Source organism: Balaenoptera physalus, assembly GCF_965194825.1.
Source record: "Balaenoptera physalus genome assembly, chromosome: 14".
NCBI lineage: Eukaryota > Metazoa > Chordata > Mammalia > Artiodactyla > Balaenopteridae > Balaenoptera > Balaenoptera physalus.
This window is the reverse complement of record NC_138893.1, coordinates 86,871,053-86,885,682: the sequence shown is the minus strand read 5'-3', so window position 1 is coordinate 86,885,682 and position 14,630 is coordinate 86,871,053. Positions and strand designations below refer to the sequence as shown.

General features: G+C 49.8%; 1 protein-coding gene across 1 annotated transcript in view; it reads left to right on the top strand.

The window, feature by feature from the left end:
* Positions 1-14,630, top strand: part of FAM241B (family with sequence similarity 241 member B) — a 172,348-nt gene that overhangs the window by 150,819 nt on the left and 6,899 nt on the right. Inside the window, exon 5 of the transcript XR_014253325.1 lies at positions 11,487-11,623. The gene's annotated coding sequence lies outside the window, so the exon portion shown is untranslated. The remainder of the gene's footprint in view (positions 1-11,486; positions 11,624-14,630) is intronic.

Genomic DNA, 14,630 nt, shown 5'->3' with positions numbered 1-14,630 from the left:
GGTAGCGAGCGGACAAGGAGAGGCCGTGCCATAGCTCCCATAGCTCCCGGCGCATCCACCCTGGGAATGGGATGCCTCAGCCTTGCTTTCCCTCTGCCCCCTCCTCCTCCACCACCACCAGCGCCCCAGTCCACCTGCAGCTGAACCCAAATGCCAGAAAATATCTTGGTTGTACGGCTGAAGTGAAAACATGGGTGTGATGGAAACTCTTCTGTTACATTTTCATTATTATCTTCCCCGGAAACTCGCGGATGGAGGCCAGCGTCTGGCACTCCGTGTGCCGGAGGATGGCACAGAGTAGCCAGGAGCAGCACACTCGTGCCCTGTTGTCTTGGAGAGGAACTCACGCGGGCTGCCTAGGGGCTTGAGGGGGAGCAGGGGAAGGGACAGAAGGCCCTCCGCCCCACCCACCTCTGAGCCCTGTTTCTCTCTCCCGTCCCCAGAAACTCAAGATCTCAGATCCTAGTTCTGACTTCGACACTCACTGGCTGTGTGACGTTGGGCAAGTCACATCACCTCTCTGAGCCTCGGTTTTCTCATCTGTAAAGTGATGATAAAAATGCCTTTTTCTCGGAGTTGTCGCAGTGCAGCTTTTGGGAGTGGACAATGGACTTATAAAGCAGGTCCACCAGCCCTCATCCACAGTTCCAACCTCCAGAAGCACTGAGAACCAAAGCTTTTTGTAACTCATTTGGCAGCAAGACTTGAGCTAAACTGATATGAGACTATTTATTGAATTTATGTATCCTCTTTGGTGTGAATATCCACATATTTTGCCACAAAAATATTATGATGTTTGGTCATGAGGTGCTGTCCTAGACCCTGTTAGGGGTTTCATGTATTTAAATAGACATCTCAAACCCCAAAAGTTCTGAATGCTGGAACACATCCAGCTAGAAGGGTTTTAGGTAGGAGTTTGTCAACCTGTTTTTGGAAATGAAGGGGAAATTCATTTGTGGTTTTAGGAGATTTTTCTTTTTTAAAAAGGTATGGAGTTGTGCTGGATTTGAGGTCTTTTTTTTTTTTTTAATTAATTTATTTATTTATTTTTATATTTATGGCTGTGTTGGGTCTTCGTTTCTGTGCGAGGGCTTTCTCCAGTTGCGGCAAGTGGGGGCCACTCTTCATCGCGGTGCGCGGGCCTCTCACTGTCGCGGCCTCTCTTGTTGCGGAGCACAGGCTCCAGATGCGCAGGCTCAGTAATTGTGGCTCACGGGCCCAGTTGCTCCGCGGCATGTGGGATCTTCCCAGACCAGGGCTCGAACCCCTGTCCCCTGCATTGGCAGGCAGATTCTCAACCACTGCGCCACCAGGGAAGCCCCTGAGGTCTTTTTTAAAAGCCCCTCTTCACTGCCCAGGTGTTAGCTGTGACCCAGGAATAATTAAGTCAACGCATTTATCAAGCTCTTATTATGCGTGAGGCACTGTAATGATGCTTTATAAATATTATCTATTGTAACCTCCCAACAGGCCTGTGAGACATTTCTATGATTTTCTCATTTTACACATGGGGAGATGGGGGGCTCAGAAGGTAGGTGACTTGCTCATACAGGCAAAGCCAATAAGAGGCAGATTCAAACCAGGTCTGATCAACTCCAGAGTCGCTGCTCCAGGCAGGGCACCAGGAAATCGTGGTGCAAGGAAGGGGCTCTCTTGGGAGGGGTGACATGCAGGGACAAGGTCCTGGAGAGGGTGAGGGATACTCAGCTCCACTCTCCAGCTAAGGGACACTCTTCCCAAGCCCAGACCTACATGTCCTTCCCATGTGCATCTGCCCCTTTCCCTCCTCCACCAGGGACTGCCACCCCCAATGGTCCCTGAGACTGCTCCTTTTCCCCTGCTGTGGGAGTATATGCTCCCAGATGCCCCTGGTCCGGTCCTGTCGGCCGTGATTCTGAGTCCTCTCATCCACCAAATGAGCCTCATAAGTTTCAGGCAGCTCATCTTGCAGTGGTTGCACAGGCTGAATAAAGTCAAAAGTCAATGGGCTGGTTAGGCCTAAGGCGCTACAGACCACTGCAGGGGTGATAGGGAGCTGCCCTGGGGAGCATCAGGCCAAGGTTTCCCTGGGGACACTGCAGGGAACTCCCACAGGCTCAGTCCAGCCGCTGGACCATCTGCTCAGCTGCCCCCAGCTGCCCTCAGCGGCCGGAGAAATCCACCCTCACTGTCTGCTTTCTCTGTAGGTCCAGCCCCACTGGGAGCAGCCCAGGCCTGGGGTTTGGCTTTGTTTTTTCATTACACAGGTGGATCATGGACATGTTCTCATTAGAAAAAAAATACACAAATGCACAGAGTAAACAATAACAATTCTACTTTACCTCCGCCCTCTCGAACCTATTCTCTCCCCTGGGGTAACTGCTGTTTACAGTTCAGTACGTATCATTGCTGTCCATTTTCTTGGCATTTATTTGCACATATATATCATTTGGACTTGTTTGGGGCATTGTATATACACACCTCACATAGTGTTCTGCGCTTTGCTTTTTTTCTGCTTACCATATGTCTTAAAGATCTTCCCACATCAGTTCATATAAGTCTGCCTCATTCAGTTTAACTGCTGCCTCATAGCTACCCTATGGATGTCCAAGGGCTTACATAACCACTCCTCCACCGATGAACACATAAGTCTTCTGCAATGAACACCATGTATTGGTATCGTTGTACCCCTGGGTGATTACTTTCTATACGAGGAATTGGTGTGTCGAAGAGTGTGACAGTTTTTATTTTTGCTAGCTTCTGCCAAACTGCCCTCTAAAAGGCTGAATCAATTTAGCATCTCACTAATCGCATATCAGAGTCTGAGGCAGCAGTTCTCCTACCTGACCGGGTCCAGGGCTCCCTGGCAGGTTGCTCTGAGATGGCTGGGACCCATTTCCCCTCTGGAGAAGTCATCTGGCAGCAGTGTGGGAAGGTGGACTCTAGTTGTGCCTGGGTCATAGAAGGGGTAATCAATATAATAGAGTGATTACAAGCAGGAGATTTGGAGCCATTAAGACTTGGGTTTGGGTCCTGGCTCCACCGTCCATGAGCTCTGTGATCTCCAGCAAATATAATTTCTCTGAATCCTTTCATCTGAAAAATAAGAGTAGCAATAACTAATCTTATTGACAGGTGGTGTAAAGCTTAAGCAAGATGATACATGTAAAGCACTTGGTACAGTCTCTACATAGTGTGAAAGGCAATAACCTGACACTTTATATTAGGAGAATATGATCGTTAATATCTGGACCCTGTTTCCAGAAACACAGCCCTCTTTCCTCTGGGGTGTGCTCACATCTCTACCCGTGTCAGCCACCGAGCCCTGCCCAAGCCCAAACACCATGTCAGCTGGCTGCTGGCCACCTCACAGTGTCTGCTGCATGCAGAGGTCAGAGCCCACAGGGAGTGGGTGATGGCACCCAGCAGGCAGGACGAGCAGTTCTGGCTTCCAGGCTAGGAGGGTAGACAGCACACAACTGGATAAACACCAGTAAACAGAGGTGGGGAATCTTACAAACAGAGACCCGTGCCAATGCAGCTTCTCCGAGATAAACACATCGGAGCCAAGTCACCAGGTGAGATGGGAGGGAGTGGGGCAGTTGCGGAGTGTGTGTGGGTTGCAGGTGGGGGCAGGAGGCGGTGGGAGAGAGCGAAGCCAGACAGATGGCATAGCCTGGGAAGGCAAAGTGGAGGACGGAAGTAGGGAGCAGGGGGGCTTGCCTAGAAGGTGGCTGTGCTCCTGGCAGCCACTGTGGAGAGGAAGGTGCCCTGGACTAGCTGGCCACCAGAGTCCTCAGTTCAATTCCCAGCCCCACCTCTTGCCAGCTGTCTGGACTTGGGTAAATCTTTCCTTTTTCTGGACCTTGGTTTGAGCATCTTAAAATGGAGCATGAGGGGCGTGCTGAACTTGATTATCTAGAATCATTTCCAGCTTGAAACTTCTAGGAATTTCTGCCCCGTAATAAAATCTCTGCTATGACCAGTCTCATCTTGAATTTGAATCACTGTGGCTGTCACTCTAATTTCTCCAAAGTATTGGCACTTAACAGTTTATAAACTATGTTCACATCTGTTTCTTCATCTAGTTCTGCCCTATAGCTTTGGATGCAGGTGGAGCTGAAATTCAAATCTCATTTTGCACAAGATTGCATGAGAGACGTGGGGCTCACTAAGGTGAAACCATCTTGCCTCTCCAGATGCCACCCTAGCAACTCCTGAGCTGTCCAAAGTGCAGACAGTGGGTCAGACTGAACCACTCAGTGTCCCCACATGCACTACCACCAGGAACCATCTGGCTCTGGTCACACTCTCTGTGTCAGGCTCTTGGTTGGCCCACATCACCTTGTCTGATCCTCATAGCCACCCTCTGAGGTAGCACAGTCATGATACCCACTGTACAGATGAGGAGTGGAAGCTCAGAGAGGTTGTGTTAGTGCCCAAGGTCACCTATCTGGTGAGCAGCAGAGCTGGGCTTCCCAAGACCCCAGAAGCAGACCTCGCCTCTCCTTTGCTCCTTCCTGTAGAGGGAGCTCACACCCTCATTGACATCTGAAAGCTTCACTCACCATCTATTTCACTCCAAACCATTCTCAAGGCCCAGTTCCCTTGCTGTCTCCTCCAGGAAGCCCTCCCTGATCTTTCCTGTCACTCCCAGGCATTTGTCCTTTTCTCTTTCCCCTGAACACACTTATAACCTTCCTGTCTGGGTCTTCCTGGTGTTCTTTATCATGCTCCATCGGGGAGGAAGGGGATTTTCCTTCTCTGTGTCTGGAGCTTGTCTTTATAAAGTGGGGTTTACTATTTTCTAAATAAATATATTTTAATATGATGGTAAAAGAAATACATGTTTTTATAACAATGAAAACTGTAGAGAACAATTAGGCTAGTGGTTTACCCTCTCTAACTCTACAGTGTAAGGTAGGACCAATCGTTTCACAAACATGAAGCACTGTCTTAGTTTGGGCTCCCCTAGGAGCCGACTCTGAGTTAAGGATGTGATTTATTTGTGAGGTTTATTTGGGAATGGTTTATTAGTAGTCGAGTGGGGAAGTGAGATGGGCAGTGGAAGACAGCCAGGAGAGGGTGTGTTTCCAGCAGGTCATCACTATGGGCAACTGGGGCTCCATCTTGTTGGAGAACTCTGGGAGCCTGCGTAGGACCCATGACACAGAGTTATCTCCCCACAAGGGTGAGGGACCTGGGGTGTTTATCCACAACTCTGTCAGTCACTGGTTGAGAGCTACTTCCAGGCAGGGCTGGCTCCAGTGGCCAGAGAGAAGCCTCAGGCAAAGAGACACAAGTGCTGGAAGGCACAGGAGCTATAGACAGGGCACTGATATATTCTGCTACCAGTACCTGCAGGTACCAGGCTCCCTGCAACACAGCAGTGAAGGAGGTAGACTAGGTCTCCACAGGCAAGGAACTCATAATCTTCTGGGGAAACAGGTATTAGTGAAAAACTACAGAACAGATATCAGTATAAATGAGCCAAAGAAAAAGTCCATGGGTCTCAAGTCAGATGGCCAGGATTGGAATCCCAAGTCTGCCACTAGTTGAGCCAGTTATTTAGTCTCTCTGGGGCTCAGTTTCCTCATCTATAAGATAGAAATTATAAAAGTAGCAACATCTTGGGGTGACTTTGAGTTGGTTTAAATTAATACATACAAAACACTCAGCGCAAGGCTCGTCATAGAGTGCCTTCAATGAGCGCTGGCTGTTACCATCATGGGTCACGTCATTAGACATCATTAATGTCATTATCATCATCATTAATGTCATTACACTATAAAGAGGGGCTTGGCCGAGCCTCGGGTTCCACTCCCACAGAGAAAAGGGAGACCGCCGAGGCCAGTGCAGGGGACCATTTCTGCAAGGCCCCCTGATGGCCTTGCACTTATCATATAGACCACCCAGCAAAGGCCTGACCCACAGTTACCTAAGTCTCGTTGGAACATGTAAGCACTTAGCTGCTGATGGAAGGGAAGACGGGAGCCTGTGGCTCAGCGTGGGTCCTGAGGACTAGTGAGACAGGAGAGGTGCCGTGAGTGCCCTCTGACCCTAGGCTGGGCCTATTCTGTCAACTTGCGGGAAGGGAGGAGGAGCCCGACCCGACCCCTTTTGGCCACACAACACTGCTCCTCCTGTTTCGCTAACCAGGTTGACTCTGGAGATCCGTATGTCGAGGAAAGAGGGAGCTGCCCTCCCCTGGCCCCACCTGCCGGTGGCCCCGTAGCTGTGGCCGCTGGTGGTCCCTGGTGGCCGGGCTTGCAGCCAGCAAGTGCTTCACACAGCTGCCACGCACAGCAGCCAGACTCCGAGGTGGCTCCCCCGGCCAAGGGAACATTCCAGGACAGCTTGGAGTCATTAGGCGCCCCCTGCTCCCTGTTCCTGGCGAGAGCCTGGATTCAGACCCGGACCCTGTCCTGCTGCCCGCCTGCCTCTCACTCCCTTAAATAGCCAGCAAGCCTCCTGGGGGGACGGGACAAGATGTTGCTCAGCCCCCCAACATTGCTTCCTTTCTCTAGATGTGTTTCACTCTTCTGCCCATGATTCCTTCTCCCAGTTCTCAGTATGAAATGAGCCACTACGGCCCTTGCAAGGCAATGAAAGAAAAGCTGGGTTGTGGTGTCGAGTCTGCTGTGTGACTTTGAGCAGGTCACATAACCTCTCTGGGCAGTTATCTGTTTTGATTGTCAGCAGGAACTCCTGGTCCCTGCCTTCCCCCCTACCCTGTGGAGATGAGGAAAGCCTGTCTGGAAAACATTGACGTGGGAAAACAGATGCTTACAGAGGTTGGAACACATGTTATCTCCGGGGGTCAGGCCTTCCTCAGCTCAGGGTACACTGAAGCATAGAACTAAACATCAGAAGCATCCAGCGAACCAGCCTCACTTTAAAAGTAGGGAAACTGAGGCCCAGCCAGTGACAAAGAAAGCTGGGGTCGGAAGCTGGCCTTTTCACTGTATCACCTTGTCATTTGGTGATGATGATAGGGGCACATGACTTTTGAGCATTTGTGGGCCAGACCCTAGTCTTAATCACTTTCCATGGGGCTTGTCCATTCATCCTTTTGAGGTAGTGTTAGTGGAATCCAGCAGGGGTGAGACTGGAATGGTGGGTGGAGCTGTGCCAGAATCTGTTTGCTTAAACAGCATTTTTTTTTCTGGGGCCAGAAACTTCTGAGGATATCTATGTTTTGCAGACATAGAAGGAAAGATTATCTTTCAGGACCTTGGGGTGTATTGGATGAGAGACAGGGTTAGAGCTGTTTGCTGGGCTCCAAGGGGCTCGTCCACCTTCTGGGCCCAGTGTGGTTGGAATGGGGGCAGGAAGGGGTGGACACTTCTCCCACTCCCTTCTCAGCTTGTGCTGGGGGAGGGGCCTCACAGAGCAGGGTGTGAAATCTCCCACAGGGTGGGGGGCGCTTATGTAGGGAGAGGCCAATGGACCAAGGGGCGTCACCAACTCAGGTCTGACTTCGGACTCCACCTTTCACTAGTTTTGTAACCCTGAACACATGACAACATCTCTAAGCCTCAGTTTCCTTATCTGTAAGACAACCTGTGTTCAACATTCACATTGGGAGGATTTGGAATAACCCGCTGATGCAGTGGACACTCAGCAAGCCAGGATCTACCGTGGAACCACCGAACAAAGGACAGTAGCGGGTGTGGTGGCCTCAGCCTGGGGAGGGAAACTTGATCCTGCAGAGGACGGCTGGCTAGGGGGCAGGTAGCAGAGGGCGGGACCTCTCCAGTCCCTCTAGCGCCCTCGTGGTAGAAGCTGGTGACTGCCCAGACAACTCTTGGCCAGGGGCTCCTGGGGTCCCAAACCCAGCCTAGCTTGGGCCAGACGGGCTCTGGCAGAGACCCCGCTTTCTCCTCAGAACAATGTCATTCTCCCAGCCAAGGGCAGCAAGAGGCGGGCCAGGGAGCTGACAGGGCCAGGGAGACTACCTGACTCCCCATGCCTTCCCTCCAGGTTTGGGTGTATCCCTCGGTCTCGCCGCCAAAGGTTTTGCCAGCTGGGAAGCAGTGATACAGTTACATATCCTCCAGTGTCCTGGGCCTCTGGGAAGAGGGGCACAGCAGCTCAGGTGGCTCTACACCTGTGTCCTTGAGCTAAGGGACCCCCCCTCCCCAGGAGACAGAACTGAGTCACCGTCCTCTTCTTCAGGCAAGGCCCCCAGCACAGGGCTCTGGCCTCAGGGTCGTTCCCAAGGTGCTAAGAAACCCGCTGTTCTCCTCCACCCCCCAACTCAGAAGTTCTCAAGAAGAGAGACCCTCGCATCATGGGCACGTGTGCGTGGGCATGTGTGTGCATGAGTGTGTGCTTGTGCGTGTGTACATGGGTGGGGAGGACTCTGGAACCGAGGATCCCAGGTGAGCTGCCTCTCTCCCCCTCTCCTTCCATTTACTTGGTCCCAGAGCCAGGCGCTGTTCTGGGCACTGCAGTGGCAGTGTGAGTGAGGAAGACCTCACCTCTTCCCTCAGGGAACTCACGTTCTGTGACAGCAACACCACGTAAAACAACAAGATGCTCTCAGGGAACAAGCCACGGTGGGAAGAAATCAAGGACAGTGGGGGGCTCTGGTGGGGACGGGGTGCACACTGCCCTTCCCCGCCCCTCCTCTGTGATTTTTAAGGGAGCAGCAGGGAATGCAAGTGCGGTGTGGGAGCAAGGAGGCTCCGAGAACTCTCAGGGGTGGTGAGCGAGGGCTGTGTAAGTCCCTCCTGGGCCCGCTCAGCGCAGCGGGACGCACCGTCCACTGCATGGGGGCAGGTGGCCGAGGCCTTGGTCCTGGCATCCCCGTGCCCCGCTCCCCCGGGCAGGGCTGGCATCCCCGTCTCTTCTGACAGCCAGAGGGGTCCCTACCCTTGCAGTTCGGAATCTGGTAGTTTACTGCTGGGGAAAAAAAAAGGAAGAAAAGAGAAAGAGGGAAAATTCCGTTTTAAACTCTTTTGACCAAAGCACAAGCTTTCTTCCTTCCTTCTTTCCACCCTCCCCTCCCTCCTTCCTTCTTTCTACCCTCCCCTCCCTCCTTCCTTCTTTCCTTCCTTCCTTCCTTTCGTTTCTTTCTTTCTCTTTTTTCTTAAGGGTAGAAAGGCCCCGGAGAATGTAAACAAAAAATCTCCTAGCATGAATCAGGCCATCTTGTTCCCAAACCCCAGGAAGAACGTGTTTTCCTGGAAGCTGGGATCTGAGCAAAGGGACGAGAGGGCTGCACGGCCAGCTGGGGCCAGTGGCTCAGGTAGGGACGTGAGCAGGGCTTGGAGTCAGGGTTGGTCTGTGGGGTTCCTGGGGAGCCTCTGAAATAGCTGCCTCTTAGGTCCATATATGCTACCAGAAGGAGGGTCCAAGAGAGGCCAGCGGGGTGGGCTGAGGTCACCTGGAGCCAGGGTGCCCTGTGAGCTGATTTGCTCAAAGACAAGTCTCGAAGAGCAGGAAGAGCCTTGGTGTCTGCAGAATCCTAGCCCTCCTCTGGGGAGGTCTCTCCAACCTGCAAATGACTCCGTCATTTGTACATTGGTGCCCGAAGGACCCTCTTAACACTGTGCCCACTGATGGCTTTGTTTCCTTCTGAAATGCAACCCCTAACAAGAGGCAAAGCCCCAGCCACACCAGTCATTTACACTTTAATGTAAATGGCTCATCTGACCTTTTTCCAAGGGCAGGGTTTGTATACAAAGAAGGGAAAGAACATGAGAATGCTGGGTTTCCAAGAAAAAGGATGTCACTTTTACAGGGGCTAGGGGTCACCTGAGGGGGAATGAGCCAGAAAAGGCAGGGGAGGAGCAGGAGAGAGCATTCTCAGACTTCATACTTTAGGATGGGGCCAACACTTCCTTGAATAAAATCAACCTTCCTTTGCAAGGTCATGCTAAACCAGAGATCAGAAAGTCTACTCTGTCATGAACAGTGAGTTTTGAGAAAGGCAGAGGTAACAAGCCCCGGGTACTAGGTGCAGGCCAAGTGCTGCGCCTGCGGCATTTCATATAATCCTCATAGTGCCTTTGTGAGGCCAGGATTACTCACCCCACGTGGCCAAAGAGGGAGTGGAGACAACCCTTCTAAAGGCTCTTCCAGGTCTGATATTTTTGTATTCTTTCATGATGCCAGCCAGCGAGGCTCAATGGAGAACAAAATCCTGTGCTGTGCAGCCACTAAGTGCTCAGTGCTTTACTCTGGCCTTCTGGAAGGATGGTATATCAGCTAGCTATTGCCACAATAATGCTGCATAACAAAAGAGCCCAAAACTCAGTCATTTACCACAATAACCATTTACTTCTGGGGAGGTTGGCAGAGGTTCAGCTGATCTCAGCTGGGCTTGCCTTACCCTACTTCTCACTGCAGGTTTGTGGGTCAGCTGGGGAGGGTCTGTTCTTTGTGTCCCTTATCCTCCCGGGACAAGGGGTTGGGCAGGGCATTGTTCCTCTTGTGACAGCAATAGAGGTGTAAGAGGGAAGCAAAAAAACATGAAGCTCCCTAAGGAGCCAGTGCCTTTTCACTTCTGCCTGAAGCCATTGGCCAGAGTAAGTCACACGACCTCACCCAGAGTAAAGAGATAGAGAGAAGCTCTCCCCTGGGGTGAGGTTATGCCAAGGCTTGGCTGCCAAGGAACATATCAGCCAATTCAGCATGAAAAGAATGATTCAGCTCCCTTTAACAGGGGTGTTAAACTGTTTCCCCCACTTTCTCTATTGCACTAGAATGGACTGAATGCAAATATCTCCCCTCCCTTCCTCATTTAAGGATTAAAGATTTGAGATTAAGGCCTCCCTATCTTCAAGCAAAGGAAGCCAGTTTCTCAGTCACTGGGAAGTTGAGGGTTATTAGGTGAAAGAATGGAAGAGAATAGATCTCAGACCAGAAGGGGGATTAGAGAGCGACTCCCCAAGAGTCTCAGGTGAGGCTGTGGGAAAAGTATAAATGGGGAAAGTTTGGGACCTGAGTGGGGGAAGATGGCCCACGAAGAGTCAAGTGAGCTGATCTGGCAAGAGACTTCGTAGAAGAGCCATGTTTGAGGGCCCAGGAGCCACATGGGTTCTGAGTTGCCACCTGCCAACCCAAGAGCAAGAAATTCCCATCACAGGTGCACAGGCCAACACTAGTTGGCACGTGACTTCACTTCATCCCTATGAACCAATCATCAGGCCACAGAGGAACCACCGCCCTGGCCACTGGACCTTGTTGAGCCCCTATCTGATGACTCTGTGAGAAAATTCCCATCACCCACCCCTGGGTACCCATGAACGGTTGCCCCATCCTCTTGGGGGTCTAGAATAACAGTACAAATAGTGTCCCACATACCATACACTAGAAGTTTTATCCTCACCATCTGATCCAAGCTGGGAAACTTCTGTCCACAAGGTGTCTCCCCCTGACCCAGCCCAATCTCCACCCACAGGGCAAACCCAGAAAGGCAAAGGCACAACCCTTGCCTACCTGGAGCCACCCAGGTGAGGAAACTAGCCTGTATTCAGGAAGTTTTTTTTTTTTTAAAGCTACTTCAAAAAGAACATCTCATTAGAGCAACAAAAGACCTTCCACAAGACCTTCCATCTATCACCAGCGTACCAGTGAACCAGCATTAATAGAAGCATCCAGAATGTATGAAGATGGGAAAATGACTATGCATTGAGTGAGTTCAGACCTGTTTACCCTTCACCTACTCAACATCTACCATGTGCCAGGCTCTGTGACAGGCACCCAGGAGACAATGTTGAATGAGACATGATTTCTGCTCTTGAGGATCTCCCAACCTTAAAAGAAAGATCTGGGGAGGATTGGTGGGAGAGAAGGGACTTCATATACATTTTAAAGAATAGGAAAAACGGGTAGACTGAGGAGGAGGTGGGTGATTTTCAGGCAGAAGAAAGCAATCCCTGGAAGGAGAGAGGGTCTTCCTTCCACAGGAAATTTGGCTTGTAAGGGTTCCACAGGAGAGGGTGAAGATAGTCGAAAGGAGTGACTGTCTAATGGTGGAATTTTGATAAGCATAGCACCTGGGGGAGAAGGGACTATCAGACATCCGCCTCTGTAGTCACCCCCTTCATGGATGTTCAAGGCCCATTCTGATTATAATGGCCTAGAAAAGTTTTCCAGCAGTGTCTCATACCCATGCCATGCTCTTTTCACATTTTCTTTTACTAAGCCATGATTCTTTGCTTCTGGAAACATGTAGATACCCCTTCTGAGAGAAGTACTATGGAAACCTCACCACAAATACACTCCTGTCCCTGATTGTACTAATTAAAGGAAAGCACTGGTGGAAAAATGATTTTAAGGAAACATAGTTTTATTATTTTAAAATTAATCCACTTACTTGAGTGAGCTAACCACTATGCATTCCACAGCGATGGTCTGTAGGGGACCTGCTATAAGGGATTTATTGGGTGATCCATTCAATCATTAAACATTTATCGCACAGCCACTGTGGGCCAGAGGCTGGGGATTCAAGGCTAAGTAAGTCTCAGTGTCTGCCCTCCAGGAGCTCAGTCTGGAGCGGGGGACAGACACATAACCATAAAGCAGAGTGGTAGGTGTGGCGAGAGTGATGTGTACAAAGATTACTGGAGCACAGAAAAGAGCAACCATACAAGAGTGGAGGTTGGGGTCACCAGGGAAGACTTCTAGAGGGAAGAAAAGGGGACCTCCTACTTGGGTAGCATGAATAGATGCCTGCAGGGGAAAAGCTGGGGGATGAGACAGAGCCATCAGGGAGCATCTCAGGTAGGGCACAGCATGCACAAAGGCTCACAGGGGAGAAAAGCAGGATGACTAGAGAAATCGACCACCAATTGGTGTTGCTAGGATGTAACATGGAGATGGGGGTAGCAAGAGTTGCATCTGGAGTCATCAGCAGAGGCCAGATCTTGGAGGCCTAAAAGCCTTGGTAAGGGTTTGGACTTCATCATATAAACAAGGGTGGGGGGGGACATTAAAAAGTTCTGAGTAGGGAAATGATACAAATAAATCTGTGTTTCAGAAAAAAAAAAAAAAAAGAAGCAGTGTAGAGGATGCATTGGTAGCAGGGGGATCAGCTGGGACAGACTGGGAGAGAGAGATGGCAGGGCCTCTCCCTGATAGCAGGAGGAGGAGTGGAGAGGAGGGGACGTATTTGAGAAATGCTTAGGAGGCAGAATTAGTAGGACCTGGTGATTTATGGATATAAAGAGAAGCGGGAGAAGGAAAATTGCAGAATGACAGCTAGGTTTACAGCTTGGGTTATAAAGTACATGGTGGTACCTTCAGCTGAGATTGAGAATTCTGAGGGAAAGCAGTTTAGAAGGGGAAAAAATAAGATCAATTTTTGATGTTGAGTTTGAGGAACTTGTGGGTGGGACATCAGGGAGAGACCAGCAGTTAGGTGGATATTTGAGCTTGCCCCTGTGGAGGAAGACACAGGCTGGCGGCAAAGATCTGAGAGACGTGAGCATTAGAAACCACAGAGGGGGGTGGGATCATTCATGTGCCCATCAGGATGCTCCAGGCTTAAAACATACACTTAAAAGTGGCTAAAACAAATGAAGGCATTTATTTATTTCACTTAATAAGTTTGGAGGTAGGTCCTGGGCTGCTTCTCAGTATGTCATCAAGGACCCAGATCTTTATATATTTTAGCTCTGCCACCTCTGTTCATCCATAACTGTATGTCCTGCAGTAACGTGAAGACAGATGAGGGTCCTAAAGGACTTGGAACCCAGGGGAAGGTGGGTAGAAAACAATTGATTAATAGACAGCCTTTGGCTGTGTTTGGAAAGGGATAAGAAAGGGATAGAACTGGCTGGTTGACAAGCAGGAATGAGAGGGAATTAAATGTCTACTACTTAGTACTTATGGGGTTGGAAGAGGCAACTGCTTCTTAACCCTAAACAGTAAAAGGTAAAGTTTAAAAATGCTTTCAGTGAGAAAGGCTGATGAAAACTTATCCTGTGTGGACTTCTGCTTTGGGCTATGATGGAATTACAGATACTAGACTAGCCCCCACCTACCATAAACAAATAGAAAAGTGGGTAAATTATATGAAACATCTGTTTTCAGACATTGGATAACCAGCAGAACAAGACTGTGTTCCCTGAGGGAAGAAAAACAAATAAGATTAACTCTATGATCAACCTGACTTTCTGCCTAGAGGCATTTACCAGACCATGGCCCTGGGAAGGGGGACCCAAGCAGAGCACAGAAGTCTCACTGTTTTGAGGAGACAGAGATCAGAATTCAGAAAACTAATGCAGCTGGAATTTGTAAAGTAGAATACTGGAGAAGAGGGAGCTATTCAGAGAAAGAGCTTCAGAAAATCACATAGGAGTCTTTGGCTTTTGAGTCTTTGGCTAAATTCAGTAAGTCCCCTACATAAAAACCTTCAAGTTGCAAACTTTCAAAGATGCGGACGTGTGTGCCAGCCCCTGTATGCCAGCTGTTGTACTGTTCTACTGTACTTTTCAAGGTACTGTACTGTAAGATTAAAAATGTTTTATTTTTTGTGTTTGTTTTTTATGTACATATTATTTGTGTGAAAAGTGTTATAAACCTATTACAGTACAGTACTATATAGCCGACTGTGTTAGGTAAGGTAACTAGGCTTACTTTGTTGGACTTAACGAACAAACTGGATTTACAGATGAGCTCTCAGAACGGAACTCGTT